At 44.9% G+C, this 16,434-nt stretch overlaps 1 protein-coding gene across 6 annotated transcripts in view; it reads left to right on the plus strand.

The window, feature by feature from the left end:
* The window catches only part of ENTREP2 (endosomal transmembrane epsin interactor 2), a 414,039-nt gene that overhangs the window by 309,603 nt on the left and 88,002 nt on the right, over positions 1 to 16,434 (plus strand). Inside the window, exon 1 of one of the 6 annotated variants that reach the window (XM_061595020.1) lies at positions 2,372 to 2,674. The exons of the other annotated variants lie outside the window; for them this stretch is intronic. The gene's annotated coding sequence lies outside the window, so the exon portion shown is untranslated. Of the gene's footprint in view, positions 1 to 2,371; positions 2,675 to 16,434 lie in introns of those variants that run through there. 6 annotated transcript variants of the gene reach the window in all.

Below are 16,434 nucleotides of genomic sequence, written 5' to 3' on the forward strand. Positions count from 1 at the left end.
TGACTTCACAACCCTTGTGGGGGGTCCCAACCCCCAGGTTGGGAATCACTGGTATATCGTAAAAACGTGAGTGGGGGGCATCTTGTGGAGGCTCCCTGTGGATTTTAGAACCCTGAAAAAAAATCATAGATCTGAAACATGTGCAGAAGTTCCACAAGTGCAGAGGCCTCCCTGCTTTGGACAGTTGCTTGTGGAGGGTGTCAAGAGTGACAGCGAGAGCTACTGTGCTTGACTCGGCTGACATCTCTTGGATGTGTACCATGGACTCCAGCTAGGGTTGCCAGGCCCGGCCTCCCAGAGGTCTTCTGTCTCTTTAAAAGTTGTGCAGGGGGAAGGGAGAATTCCACCTTGTGGTTTTTCCCATTACAGGGTTGCCAGAACACCTGCACTTGGCTGACTTTCTCTTCTCCTAAAGATACAGGATCAGTCTCAGGCCCTGAGCCTGGCAACCCTAACTCCAGCACAAGCTCACAAGGAAGCCATGATAGAGACAGACAAACGTCGGAGTGTGCCCCTGTCTTTAGAGGGCTCCACATCTTTGTAATTCTGCAGATCTACATGTCAGAACTTAGCATGCATCTGAGCATAAGGTCCCTGGTTCTGTCATGGTGCTACATATTTGTGCTTTCTTTTTTTTTTTTTTTTTTTTTTTTCAATAATTTTTATTCAGATTTTCATAAAACATACAAGACAAAATCATAAAACATTCAAAGACAAAAAACAAAATCAAAAATAGTTAAACAAAAAGAAAAAAAGAAAAAAAAAAAACAAAAATAAAAAATAAAGAGTAAAATATTGACTTCCCATTTGTCAAAGATCAAATCAGTTATAAGTCTATAATATATAACAATCCTGTCTCTTAAGTCATATTATAAAATCACTTTCCTCCAGTAGTTATCTTACTTAATCATCAAATCTCATAAACATTACTTTATTCTTTCCACAAAAAGTCAAAGAGAGGTTTCAATTCTTTAAGAAATATATCTATCAATTTTTTTTTCCAGATAAGCATATCGATTAATCCATCTCATTACTAATTATGATAATCTTATTGTCATAACCATAGTCAAAATAAACATTTCAATTAATCCATCACATCAGAATCTGTTAGGTTCAATAATTTCAGTAGCCATTGTTCTATTATCTCTATTAGTTCCATTTTCCATCTTCCATCTTCAGTAGTCTTGTTAAGTCCAGTAATTTCAATATCCAATCTTCCATTATCAGTATTCCATAATAATCTTGCTGTCAAAGCCATAGTCATATAATAAGAGTCTGATGGGAATTACCTCTATCCCCAATATTTTCTTGCCATCCATTCTGAATAGGTTGCTGAAATACTGCTGTAAAATCATATCTCTGTTCTTTTTTTCAAAATGCACTGGGTCATCTCTTAAAAGTTTTTCCATTGTCACATGGCTGCAGTTAATTCCATAGATTTTCTCTATATTGGGCTCCATCACATCATTCCAGTCCAGAAGATTATCCATGCCATTGATAACTTTATCTCTAGAATCTTCATTCATTTCTTCAGAGATAACATTGAGTTCCAAACAATAGATTTTATTTCTAAAGTCCATAGACTCCAAATCTTGTTCCTGTTCCACGTTGGTTCCAATCTCCGGGATCTCCTCTCTCACAGGGACCCCTATTCCAGTCTCCAGGGTCTCCTCTCTCACAGGGACCCCTGTTCCAATCTCCGGGGTCTCCTCTCTCACAGGGACCCCTTCCAGGGTCACCTCTCTCACAGGGACCCTTATATCTTTAATCTCCTGCTTCATTTTACTCAATTCAATTTTCGTTATCTCAATCTCATCCATTATTTTCTGAAACATAGTTATTTCCAGATTTTCAGCCACTTTCTTAATTGCCATTTTAAAAGAAAAATATAGGAAAACCACTTCTTATTTCAGCAACAATTGGGTTAATACTCCAAACTTGGTGACATCACAGTATAAACAGTGCAGACAGCCTTATCTCTCCAATAGTTAAGTAAACAAAATGCAGTTCCCAGGATCGAAACAATTAATGGCAATCGTCAAGAAACAGATTCGTCAAAATAAAATAGACCAAAAAGAGAGTAGTCTCAAAACAGTATAATATTTTTCAAAATAAAAATCTGGAATAGAAATCCCTCTTCTGTGTATATCTTTAGAATGCAAATCCAGGACAGCTTTTTGCAACAAAAACAGAGATAAGCTATTAATTAGTGCGTAGCAGAGAGAAGTTATGGCTCCCCAGTGAGATGTCAAAAACCGATCAATCTGGCAAATCTCTTTTAAACAGCAACAATTTAAGTCAAGTAAAAGAAAAATATAGAAAGAAGGGTGCTTGCCTGTTAGTGCGTTCTCTCTTAGAAGATAAGGTGAACGTTCGCTTTAACAGATAGAGCTTGCTGTTGAAAATCCGTCCCACCTTCGTCGGCTGGACCTCGTCCCATAAATTAATGAGATCTGGTCGTCCCAACAAAAATAGGCTTTGAGGTTAATCTCTTCGTTTCTCCCTACCCGGGAGAAGTTTAATCAGTCAAAAAAAAAAGAAAAAACTGACTGATATATCTGAATAAGCTTCTTTTGAGGCAGGAGCCCGTCTCAAAAGCAGGCACAGGCTAAGTCACCCTTCCCGGAAGTCATATATTTGTGCTTTCCATATGCTGTGAGGCTCAACGGAGAAAGTAGGTATATCTATTTTTTAATCTTTCCTTGCTGTCACCACCTCCTCGTTAATTAGCCAGGCAGATGGTCGGTGCTTATAGCTGCAATGCTTTTTTAGCTCATTCCCTTCATAAACACCAAAATGGATTTTTGCTCAAAATATAATTATCTGCTAAAATTCAGTGGAATTTTTAAAGAAAAGGCACATATCTGGGACTATGCTGAATATGGGATCCAGAGGCAATCAGAGTTCCCCCACCCCAAAAAACCCCATCCAGATCCTCTTGGTTAGAAACACAATATTATGTTGAAGTGACCTTGATTCAAATTAGACATCAGATTTGGGTCTTCATCTTCTGTTGATAATATGGAAAGAGTGATCTCATACCTCACAGACATTATTTATTATTTATTTATTATTACATTTATATCCCACCTTTCCCCCAAGGAGCTCAAGGTGGCATACATGGTTCTCCTGCCTCTCCATTTTATCCTCACAACAACCCTGTGAGGTAGATTAGTCTGAGAGGCAGTGACTGGCCCAAGGTCGCCCAGCAAGCTTCATGGCTGAGTCAGGATTTGAACCCTGGTCTTCCAGGTCCTAGTACAACACTCTAACCACTACGCCACACTGGCTCTCAACATGTGAGAATGAGACCATAATCCTAAATTTTCCTATGGAATCCCATCTATTGGGTGGGCAATGATGTAAAACAGGACATTTTCAGTGGTGGTCCCTTGGTTATGGAACTCCTTTCCAAATGACATTCAGCTGTGTCCCCCCCACAAGTTGGCCACAAGTTGGCCGCATTCAGGTGAAAGGTGAAAACCTCTCTTGGGACTGGTGGGGCGAGGCAGAGCCCAAAACAGTAGGCAGAGCTTGAGCCAATGATAGACAGAGCCAACTGATTCTAATTTTGCCCTATCCTCCTCCCTACTGAGTTCTACAATGGCAGCAGTGAGACTAAGGAAAATGAAATGGACAGAGTGTGCCGTAGGGTTGCCTTCTCCCAGAGGTCTTCTGTATCTTTAAAAGTTGTGCGGGGGGAAGGGAGAATTCCACCTTGTGGTTTTTCCCATTACAGCGTTGCAAGAACACCTGCACTTGGCTGACTTTCTCTTCTCCTAAAGATATAGGATCAGTCTCAGGCCATGAACCTAGCAACCCTATTGTGCCACCATAGCCTGGACCGGTTGTAAGAAGGCAGACAAGTGGCAGCTGGGTGAGGGCAGATTGAGGTTGGTAGGGCAGTGCCCCACTTGCCCTAATGGACCAGCCTCCACTGGTTTGAAATGGACTCATCTTCTTGCTGACACTGCAGCTTTGTCCATGTTGTTGCGGTGCTATTAATGTATTTTTTTATTGTTGTGCTGGGTATGTGTTACTTTATTGTAACACATACCCAGAACCCATTGGGAGGAAGGATGGGGTGTAAGTATGAGGAGATCAATTAAAGGTGAAGGGCCATGCTCAGTGGTTAGAGCATTGGGTTGGCCTGCAGAGGGTCCCAGGTTCAGTCCCCGGCATCTCCTGGGAGGGACCCTGTCTGAAACCCTGGACAGCCACTGCCAATCAGTGTGGATGATACTGAGCTTGATGGACTAATGGTCTGACTCCGTATTTCCAAGTGCATGCGTACAAGGTTGGCCAAAGCAGTCATAATGTTAAATACATAATCACATTTAGCGTGTTTGCTTTTTCTTCTTCTAAATAACAGCCATGGGAGGGGGCGATCCAGATTGGGACCATGGCACACAGGTCAGGGGGATTCATCCTTTCCACGCCACCATATATAGATGGGGAACAAATTCAGTTCGGTTTCCATTTTGATGTGAAACTGCCTGACACTTCCTGAAACTGTACATGAGCCAAAACGCAGCAGTCCTTCAGAATTCGCTCGTCTCTGAATTTTGCAATGCAGTTCTCTAATCAAACAAATGTGTACCAAGATGCACATATCAGGGGAAAGTGTGCATAGAAAAGTATTTATTAGTGAAAATAACAGAAGGCTACATTAGATTAGACAAAATTGTGTACAAAATGTGTATATTAGGCGGAATATACACTAAAATGCTGACAAATTATTGTGGGGGGAAATGACAAACTGATGGGGAAATATGGTGAACTGAACTTAAAACTGGAAAAATGAGATACTAAGAGGAACCAAAATTAACAGATTCATCCATCCTTTCCACCATAATCCTCATGAAAATCTCCCCCTCCTGTTAGTCTTGGATGGAAGGCCGCTTTTACTGCTGGGCTGAGTTCCCTGTGCCAGATGTTGTGGTGCTCCAACTCCCATCAGCCCCAGCCACCATAGCCAATGGTTAGGGATGATGGGAGCTGTATCTCGATAACTTGTGGAGGGCCACAGTCTCCCCATGCCTACTTTACTGCATCCAAACACTAGAAGCTCCATTTTAGGTATCAATGTGGTGTTGACAGACATCTCTTTATAAATGAACCCGTCATGTCATCTTCCTGTAGGATTTTATGGTGTGTGAAGAAGGGCTTCCTTAAATCAGCCCCTGAACTTTCTGCCACTTGTTTGGGTGAACCCTGAGCTCTTGCATCAGCAAAAAGGAGAAAACCTTCTTCCTCTCCTGCTCCATAATTGTGTAAGGCACTACTATCATGTCCTTTTTGCACACGTGCAGGGTGTGTTTTGCCATAGAGGATTTTGGCACGAGGCAGCTGATCACATTGCAACATGGCCCATGTCAGTCATCCTTGCAGAACGAATTACGATGGTTTATTCTGCCTGTCACTTCTATAGGATCCTTGGCGCTCCTAATTACTTTTTTTTTTATCAGCTTTGCTGTGTGATGGCAAGGAAGACAGCTTAGGGGGTGGCTTATTAAAAATTATTTTCTCAGTGTTGCAGCTTTCAGTTGATAGCACTCACACTTTTTTTTGGTCAAGTGTTATTTTTGCAACCATAACAACTGGAAACCCTTTTAAACGGTGCTGTATGTTGCTAATCCCTGTGTTCTAATATGGCCCCTTTTTAAAAAAAACCTGAAACTTACCAAACTTGCTGCCTTGAATGCTTGGAAATGCCTCCCAGGACACGTGCACAATATCACTCCTTCAGATTTCTCCTCAAAGCTCACCTTTTCCCTGAAGCCTTTGGCTCAGTCCCCAGTTGTAATGCCCTACTGCAACTAAGCCTGTACCCAAGTCTAAGTACTTCCCTGTTTATTCCCACCTCTTCTTTCCTTTAAAACATAGCAAGAGCCCTGCTGGATCAGGCCAGAGGTCCATCTAGTCCAACACTCTGTTTTCACAGTGGCCAATCAGGTGCCCCAATGGAAAGCTCACAACCAGGACCTAGGCACAACTGTGCTCTCCCTACAACTGATATTCAGCAACTTTCTCTGTCATTTGCTCTGTGTTGAATTTTAGATTGTAACATCCTTGGGGCAGGGGCCTGTCCTTTTGTACTCTGCAAAGGCACACGCACATTGATGATGCTACAGGAATAAAGTCCGGGAGCAGGGTCTGAGGACAGACAATGCAGCCACCTTTCTCAAGCTAAGCAGGTCTGGGTCTGCTCAGTACCTGGATGGTGGACCTCTTGGGAACGCCACATGTATGCCACCTTGCAGTGGTGGATGTTGGCTTCATATCAGTGGGGCAGTGGAATCTGCTTCAGGTTCTGACTAAAACCCAGAGCGGATCCCACTGCCCCAGTGACAAGGAGTCACCAGCCACCCTTGCCACCTTGAGTTCCACAATGGAAGAACAGCAGGATATAAATGTACTAAGGCAGTAAGTAATCTCACTGCTCTAGAGCTGGGATGGGGAGCCTAATGAGGCCCAGCGCAGGTCCCCATGTGGTATCCTGTGAGGCTGTGTCCCCAAACCACCTCCACCTGCTCCACACCTGACATCAGACATGACATCAGCTGGGGGAGGGTCGGGTCAGGATGTGGCACCAACATTGTCTGTTTCAGGCACCAGCCTAAGATGTCTAGTTGCCCAGACCTTTGCTCTTTAACTTGGATCTGTGGTATGATTTATGGCCTGTTTGTAATGTTCATCTATTAGAGGAGCGGGGTGGGGTGGAGTAGGATTCCTCCTTTTTTTCTTGTTGTTGGATGAGCACCTTTAGGATTTTTTCTTCTCTCATATTTTTTCAGTGTACGTGGTTTCAAATTAGTGTCAAGCTGTTTGGCATTTTAGATATTTGTAAGTTGCTTTGAGACTTTTCTTTTGGAGAAAGCAATGAATAAATGTAACACATAATTATAATATTCATAATATTTGCAACAACTACCCTTTTTGTCATTGGACACAAAATGGAGCTCTTTTCACCACACTTCTTACAGTTCCCAGACAGTCCAATAAAGACAGACGGAGGGAGACGTTCTTGTGCAGTTGCCTGGTAAGAATAATGCAGTAAAGATGCATTTGCAAAACTGAGTCATTCCTCTTCTTCCTCCACCTCCTGTCTCAAGCATTGTCACATTTTGAAATCAAGGAATTAACATAGATAAAGGCCATTTTCATTAAAATGGATAGGGTGGGAAATGAGATTGGGTTCCCTCTTTGTTTGTCCCATCATGTCTGTACACAGATAAAAAGGCAGGTTCCATGTAAATGCATAACGAAGGGAGAGGGTTTGGGGGTGCACATGGAGCTAGCAGATAACTCGTATGCTATCGCCCCAAGCCATCTAAATGGTCCCGGAATCATAAGCTCATTAAAACATTCAGGAGCAGATGACTGGTAGGGGAAGGGCAGAATAAAGGCTGCTATCTTTGCAGAGAGGCACACAGTGATGTCTTTTCCTGTTGTGCATCGATATTATTATTTCTTCAGCGTGTCTGGAGGCTGCAGATTTTGGAAATTAGAAATAAGCAGTGGAGACTTGGTGGCTTAGATATCAGAGGGGCAGTGAATCCGCTCCGGGTTTTAATCCAAACTTTCAAGGAGCTGTCCTGCATGACAATTCAGCATTTTCTTGACCATCTGACTCAAGGCATAGTTGTATGTCCAAATGGACACCAAGTCCTAGCTTTTGGACACCCAGTGGACACAAATGGACACACAAAATTTAATAAATGAACTAAGAACACAAATTCAGATTGGAAGTGCTTGAGGGCTGAAATGTAAGTGAAATGGAATAGACACAGTAGGACACAGGGACACACTACACAATTCTTTCTGAAAAACTTATTAACAAAATCTCTCTCCTTGTACCCCGTGATGTCTGGTTCCCTGCATCTTCGTTCTTTTTTAAAATAAGAATTCTGCTATAGCAGGGCATGGATCATAAGCAGTTTTTAATCTTAATTTCCTTTTAAATGCATGTATATAATAGTGGATGGTCAGGCTAGTAAGAATTTTGCTAGGCTAGCAACTTGTGTAAATGCATTTGCAATGCTGTATCCATTCCCTATTTGCTTGTTGTTTAGTCTGAGCCACTTTTGCCTCCCTCCAAACATCAGGGCTTCCACATGGTAGAGAGGCTTCCACATGCAAGCAATCTGAGTGCACAAATGGCCATCCAGAAACAGTTCCTTTAAAAATGCCCTGATCTGGCTTGACCATATGAACATTACACTGTGCTCGCTCTCTCTTCCCCGGCCTCTGCCTCAGAGGAGTATGACACAGTGATGTGGAAGGTTTTCCATGCTATGACTGCTCGACACAACAGCTCATGCTGCATCCTTGACATGAAGAGAGACTAGGTTGAAGCCAGGCCTCCAATTGGGGGGGGGGACAGAGGGGTCTTGGGCCCTTGCCTCTTGTAATGGACCCTTAAGAGTATGGAGAGTTGGAATTCTGCTACATTGGGGCCAGCAGGGACTAGGGTCTGTAGACGGCTGCGTTTCAGTTCGCGAATTGTTTTGGAAAGTGCAAATTAGGTAGGTTCCCCTTTCAATAAGAACTGAATGAAATGTCTCCCATCTCTCCCCTGCACTAAAGATTGCAGTCTTGTGCACACTTCCCTGGGAGTCAGGCCCACTGGACACAGTAGTGGGACCTGCTTTCAGGTAAACAGTTCTAGGGTTGCTCCCAAAAGAGTGCTGATGACTTTAAACTGAAGGACCTGTTTGCTTGAAAATGGCCAAAGGACCATTTGTTCTCCTGATTGCTTGAGCCTGCCCCTCTCTTTTTGCCCTAGGCCAGCGTTTCCCAACTAGTGGGCCACCAGATGTTGTTGGACCACAATTCCCATCTTTCCTGACCATTAGCAATGCTGGCTGAGGCTGATGGGAGTTGTGGTCCAGCAACATCTGGTGGCACACTAGTTGGGAAAGGCTGGTCTAGGCTTTCCCTGTGCCTCCTTTTACACTTGAAAACATTTCAATATCTGTGTGGAAATCTCCAATCTTTAGGTAATAAAGACCATTATTTATCAGTCCTTTTGCATTTCTAGTCGCATCTGGCATACCTTCCCACCAACCCCTCCTTGGTCTGAAATTGTTCCTGTCAGCATCTCTCTCCTTTCCACTCTGTGGGTGCCACCAACCCTGATTTATGAGAGACTCTGTGGGGGAGGACGAGTACTGCTAAATTAATTTGCAAATGAGCTCTAGTTTACTTTGTGACTTAGTTTAATCTTCAAATTATGTTTTCCCCCTCTCCCTTTATTCTGTGAAGGATGGACATTCTCAGCAAGTTAATATCCTTTTGACAGTCTGCATTATTTATTCTTTTGATACGACCCATTAAAGGTCGTTCTTGGAGCAATTGGCTTTCAGTTTCCAAGATAACAGGGCAATACCAGTGAATAATATCTATTTCTTTGACACATTTATATTGTAGCCATAGATGGCACCCCTCTCTCTTATTGTAGAAGGGAAAAACATTTCATAGTGTGTGTTGTTTAATTTGAATGGCTAAATAATATCCTGTTCTGGTGGTTTCCTCACATTTATTTGGCTTTCAATGTGTTTCTTGCAAATCATAAAATCCATTTTTTTTTTTACATAGCTGGATGACTTGCTGACATGAAAGAATTAAAAACATGAAAGAAATATCCTCAGTGGTTTGTGGGTTGTTGTTGTTTTAGATTCCTCTCTCTCCCCCTCAGGTGAACAACAGGTGGGCCTGGCCTCGCCTGGCCTAAGCAGCCTCATGGGTGAAATGGGGAGGCCTGGTGAGCCTAACAAATCTGCAGGTTGCTTTGCAAGTACAGGCAAAGTGGTTGTCTACATGGAATATTGGCAACCAAGCTGTCCCAGCTGGGACTGATGGGAACTGATGGCCAGCAATACCTGGGGGGCCATAGGGCCCCCATCCCTGTCTTAGCGACTGTTTTTAGGAGTTTATGGGGGTGATAACATCTTTGGGCAGTCCATCCTCGCCTGACCTTCCCATATTGCATGGGGCAGGTCTCCATGGGGCTTCTACCCAAACTCAAGTGAACATCCATAGAAGCCTCTGCCCAGTCAGAGGCCCTGATCCTGATAAAGCAGGATCCCCAATTGAGCAGTGGGTTCTACTTGCATTCAGACTAATATGAGTAAAAGCCCATCCAGACCTTCCCTCTGCAACGCAGGAAGGTTGAGGACTGAGAGGGGGCACATAGATGGGGAAACAGAGGGAGAGAGCTTCCCTGCACACTCTGCCCTGCCCATACTTTCAGCAGCCAGGCCAAGTGCCTCATTCCCTGGGCAGCTCCCAGGCAGCGGATGCCATTGGCCTGGTGCTTTCTGCTCTGGCTTTTTAAATTAGAAAAAGCCCTGCTCTGTCATTCTGGGCCTAGCCTGGGGGAGCTGGTGCCTTCGTAACACCAAATGCATGGCCTCTCTAGGCCCCCAATGAAACACCTGGTTGAGTGCAGGCATTTGGCCTATGCTCTGTTAACACACAACGGCCCCAGAGGCTCCTCTTCCATCAGGGTTGTTTCTGTGCCCCTGTCACAATGGTCTCGTCCCCTCTGCTCTGCATGCCGATCAGGCCCTTCAGTTCAGAGGGGCAGAGTATCTGCTTTGCATGCAGAAGGCCACAGGTTCAGTCCCCGGGCCCTCCAGGTTTACAAGGGGCTCAAGCAGAAGGGGTGTCTGACTGAGGCCATGAAAACACATGGCTATTTATTTATTCATAATAATAATAATAATAATAATAATAATAATAATAATAATAATAATAATAATAATAATGGCCAGCTTGAGTAGCCATTATGGGCTTGACAGTATAAGGCAGCCTGTATGATGACCTTTGTCGGGAGAGGGACAGGGGGAGTGTGACCCTGTTGATTCTCCTTGATCTCTCAGCTGCTTTTGATACCATCGACCATGGTATCCTTCTGGGAAGGCTCACGGAGTTGGGAGTTGGGGGTATTGCTTGGCAGTGGCTCCGCTCCTACTTGGTGGGTCGTCAACAGAAGGTAGTGCTTGAGGAACACTGCTCGACACCCTGGACTCTCCATTGTGGAGTCCCACAGGGATCGGTACTGTCCCCCATGCTTTTTAACATCTATATGAAGCCGCTGGGTGCGGTCATCAGGAGTTTTGGAGTGCGTTGTCACCAGTACGCTGATGACACGCAACTCTATTTCTCCTTTGCATCTTCCTCAGGTGAGGCTGTTAACGTACTAAACCGTTGCCTGGCCGCGATAATGGATTGGATGGGAGCTAACAGACTGAAACTTAATCCAGACAAGACCGAGACGCTGTTAGTGAGTGCCTTCTCTGCCCAGATGGTGGATGTTCACCCTGTTCTGGATGGGGTTACACTCCCCTTGAAAGAACAGGTTCGTAGCTTGGGAGTTCTTTTCGACCCTTCCCTGTCTCTTGAGGCTCAGGTAGCCTCAGTGGCACGGAACGCTTTCTACCATCTTCGATTGGTAGCCCAGCTACGTCCCTATCTGGACAGTGACGACCTTGCCTCAGTTGTTCATGCTCTGGTAACTTCTAGATTGGACTACTGCAATGCGCTCTACGTTAGGCTGCCCTTGAAGACAGTTCGGAAACTACAGTTAGTCCAGAATGCAGCGGCCAGATTGTTGACGCGGACCAGAAGGTCCGCTCATATAACACCTGTTCTGGCCCGTCTGCACTGGCTTCCTATTTGTTTCTGGGCTAAATTCAAAGTGCTGGTTTTGACCTATAAAGCCTTACATGGCATGGGACCGCAATACCTGGTGGAGCGCCTCTCCCAATATGAACCTACCCGTACACTACGCTCAACATCTAAGGCCCTCCTCCGAGTACCATCCCATCGAGAAGCTCGGAGGATGGTGACTAGAAATAGGGCCTTTTCGGTTGTGGCTCCCGAACTGTGGAATGGTCTCCCCGATGAGGTGCGCCTGGCGCCGACGCTGCTATCTTTTCGGCGCCAGGTGAAAACCTTTTTATACTCCCAGGCATTTTAAAGTGTATTTTTATAGTATTTTATTACTATGTTGTATTCAGAATGTTATTTGGTTCTTGTATTGTTTGTATGTTTTTGTTTTTTGAGTTATGGTATTTATTGTATTTATATATTGTCCTTGCTTTTACCTTTTATGTACACCGCCCAGAGAGCCTTCGGGCTTAGGGCGGTATATAAATTAAATTAAATAAATAAATAAATAAAATATACTTTCCTCTTTTTGCCCCTGTGATCATGGGGATCTCCTATGTCACTCCAGGGATTGGGGCCTCTGCAGTAGTGCAGTTGGGTAATGCTTGACTCTGCAGTAGGACCCTAGGGAGCTGCCTTATACCAAGGCCTTATGCCATTGGCCCATCCCACATAGGGTCAGCCTTCCCCAACCAAATGCTGCTGGACTACGACCAGTCAACCCCAGCCAGCCTGGTCAATGCTTGGGGTGGTGAGAGTTGGAGTTCAACAACATCTGGAGGGCCAAGGATTCTCCACTCATGCTGTAGCCCAGCCTTCCCCAACCTGGTGCCCTCCATATGCTGATGGACTCCATCTCCCATCAATCTGAGCCAGAATGGCCAATGGTCAAGCATGATGGGAGTTGCAGTCAGCAACACCTGGAGGGCACTAGGCTGGGGAAGGCTGAGCCACACTGACTGGCAGTGGCTCTCCAGGATTTCAGACAGGAGTCTTCCCCAGCTGTACCTGGAGACTCCAGGGATCGAACCTGGAATTCTGCATGCAAAGCAGTTGCTGTGCCAGTGAGCTACAGCCCTTCTGCCTTCAGAACAGTCATAGAGGAGAGGAGTGTGTGTTGCCTTGAAATGTGATAAGCCAGCCCTGCTATATTTGGAGGCCCTTCTGCTCATTCTGTTGAGTTGGGCCCTTGGCTTGTGCCCCAATGCCCTTCCCTGGTGGCATCTCTTGCTTCCATTTCCAATGGCTGGGCTGGAAAGTATGGTCTCTCCAAAGCCTAGGATGCAACTTGGAGGACGGGAGGCATCACAGCTCAGCTCTATTCCCAGCTTGCCATGACTCCATAAGAACATTGGTCCACTTAGCTCAGTACTGTCAACTCTGATGGGTGGTGGCTCTCCAAGGATCTCTCCCAGCCCTACCCGGCTGATTGAACCTGGGACCTTCTGCATGCAAAACATGTGCTCTAACCACTGAGATAAGATTCCAGTGCTCATGGTTCTGATTGCAATTGGAAATGGCCTTATGCCAAGTCAAAATATTGGTCAGTGTAGCTCACAACTATGTGGTGAGGGGTGTTGAGAGTGTCGAAGAAGCTGAGAGCAATGCTGCCAGGTGTCTAGACCAAGAGGCTAGACTCCTAGCAGGGCACCCAAGGCAGAATGGTCAAAGCTGAGACACCAGACTAAGATGCATCCAAACTCAGAGGAAGGCAATGGTAAACCACCTCTGAATACCTCTTACCACGAAAACTCTATGAACAGAGTATCCAAATGCAACACGAGATAGTGCTGGAAGATGAGACCCCCAGGTCAGAAGGCACTCAGCGAGCTACTGGGGAAGAACAAAGGACAAGTACGAGTAGTGCTGTGACTAATGACGCAGCTGGGTCAAAGCCGAAAGGAAGCCCAGAGGCTGATGTGCCCAGATCCAAAAGAAAAGTCCGGAGTTGTACGATGTACACAATAGGAACATGGAACGTGAGAAGCAAGAACTAGGGAAAGTTAGAAATTGTCAAGCACATGATTAACTAGAAAAGACAATAATGCTGGGAAAAACAAAAGGGAGTAGAAAAAGAGGAAGACCAAACAACAGATGGATTGATTCCATAAAGGAAGCCACAGACCTGAACTTACAAAGATCTGAACAGGGTGGTTTGTAACAGATGCTATTGGAGGTCACTGGCTCATAGGGTCTCCGTAAGTTCTAATCGATTTGAAGGCATGTAACAACAGAGCTCGCAACTGTCTACACTGACTTGTAGTGGCTTTCCAGGGTTTCAGAAAGCAGTTTTTTTCCAGCCCTACCTGGAGGTGCCAGAATTTGAACCTGGGACCTTTTGCATGCAAAATAGATCTTGTGCCACCGAGCTATGGCCCTACCTCTCCAGTGATGGAAATGAGCCTTACGCGTGGGCAGTGTGTGTGTGAATTATGTCTTTTAAAACTGCCAAGTGAAAAATCTGATAAACACATCCAAGCACAATCCCTTCTGTGTGCAGCTTCTTAAAATAGAAGCCATGGAAATAAAACAAGCCAAGCCAATAAGCCAAATCTCATTTTGTTGTTCATAAATGCTGGCAGGAGCTACGGTCTCAATACACAAATCAAATAAGCACCCATCTATACTTGACATATTTCTGTCAGGTTTATTCATTTTTACAAGGAGTTTTCAAAAAGCTGCTAAATGTTTCCAAAAGGGGTTTTCAGGTGCTGCTGTCCTGAAATACATATGGGTGGCTTTAAATAATAGTAAATCTTCTTTATGATAAATAAGAATGCAAGGACCATTTTTACAAATAGGGATGAGATTCATTCATTTCAGTCCAGGAATATGGCTAATAAGACGCCTTCTCAGAGCTTAAGGCCATGCATCATTCCACACGCCTGAGAAGTCCCACTCCCTAGTTTGTGCTAGAGATTTGTATATATGAGATGTTCTTCATGTTGTTTGCGTTGTAGCTGAGCAATGCCTCATCAACCTGTTATAGAATGGCTACTGCAAGGTTTTCATTCTAATTGTGAAGACTCGATTGGGAGTCTAGCATCCATTTCTTTCCACTGTGCTTCTGATACGATAAAAAGTAGCTTTTCTCTGAACAAATATTGCACATAACCCAATCCCTGGGCCCCTCACGCCGGGTGTGAGGTGTGGGGGTTGCTTCTAGGCCTGGCACCACCAGATGGCATGATCAGCCAGATGCCAGGGCCTGTAATACTGGTAATGCCTGCCTGAGCATTCCACCATGGTCCCCTTTGTGGCCATGGCTATGGCTGCCTTCTTTATTTTCCTAAAATGCAGTACATTGGAAGTTCCACTTCTAGCACACTAGGGGTAAAAACAGTGGAGGCTGATGGCTGCAGTGTCAGTGGGGCAGTGAATCTACTCTAGGTTTTAGTCTGAACTTTCAGTCTGAATGTTGGCCAGCTCCTGAAAAGTTTGGACTACAACCCAGAGTGGATTCACTGCCCAACTGACATCAGAGCCACCATCCTCCACTGGGTACAAAACCATGACCACTCCCCTACTCTCCCCACCCCAAAAATGGAGGAGATCATGGTTTTTATGGCAACTTTTTTTTATCCATAATTCACCAGAACTGGAACTTCTGGAAGAGAGCTCTTGTCCGTGAGCCCCCAGCCAGGGTGTGAGCCCTCAGCAGATGCCAGGCCATGCCGGCCCTTCCTGCCAGCCCTTTCAGGGGTTTATACTCTGCCCTTCAAGCAGATTCCCACTGCAGCTTATGAGATTTTCCAAACAAAAATACGTATCTAGAAAAATACACTACAAGCAGGACAATCTAAAAGAGAGCATGTAAAAACAGAACAAACAAGATACCAGGAAGTGATAAACAAGATCAAATTAAATGAAATTATGAGGCTTTGGGATTTATTTATTTTTTTAAGTCTTTGCTTGGTGCCTGACATCAAAATAGGCATCAAGCAAGCCTCCTTGGAGAGGACATTCCACAATTCAAGCACCACCTCTGAGAAGTCACTTTAACCGCCCTCCCCCATACCTCCGATGGTGGAGAAAGCTGAAGAAGGTCTTCTAATGTACAGACAAGCACAGGTGAGGCGTCAGGTGCCCTGGTCCCAAGACATAAATGGCCTGCTAGCAAGGCAAGTCAGCCTTTCCTGTCACCACTAAAATCCAGTCAAGTTGACACCAAAGCCGAATCTGCATGTTGCAAATATGCCGCCTCTTGAACTTCAGAGTGGACAGAGTTGCTTTCCTTTGGTGGGGCCTAGGTCTCATTAGATGCTGTCGTAGTTTTGTTTTGTTTTGAGGCCTCATTTCTGTGAGCCCTTCTCCTCAGGTGGGATTAAAGTGGACCTTGGATCGATATTTCACACTAAGGTTGTCAAATACAAGCCAGTACATCACCTCTAGGTGGCTGTCTTTGGCTGATCTGAAGCAACGCAAATGACAGGCCGACTGTTCTTGATCTCAGCAGCTTTGTCTGAACTGCAGTTTCTTTGCCAGGTATGGGGGGGGAGAGATCTTCCCCCTTCCTCCTCCAGCTGAAGCATGTATCGATTTTGATGTACACCCTCCTGCTAAAATCAGGTGTGCTATAGACTTGTAAGCAGCCACTGCATTTGACAAGGCCCTGAAGGCAAAGTGTAAAGTTCATTCAAATGTTCTATAGCAGCCTTTGGCACCCTCGTGAACTCCAGATGTGCTGGGTCACAGCTCCCATAAGCCACAGCCCCACACTAGAAATGAACTCTGGGGCAAACGTCCCCAACCTGGTGC

This window comes from Rhineura floridana, chromosome 14 (assembly GCF_030035675.1).
Source record: "Rhineura floridana isolate rRhiFlo1 chromosome 14, rRhiFlo1.hap2, whole genome shotgun sequence".
In the NCBI taxonomy this organism is placed as follows: Eukaryota; Metazoa; Chordata; class Lepidosauria; order Squamata; family Rhineuridae; genus Rhineura; species Rhineura floridana.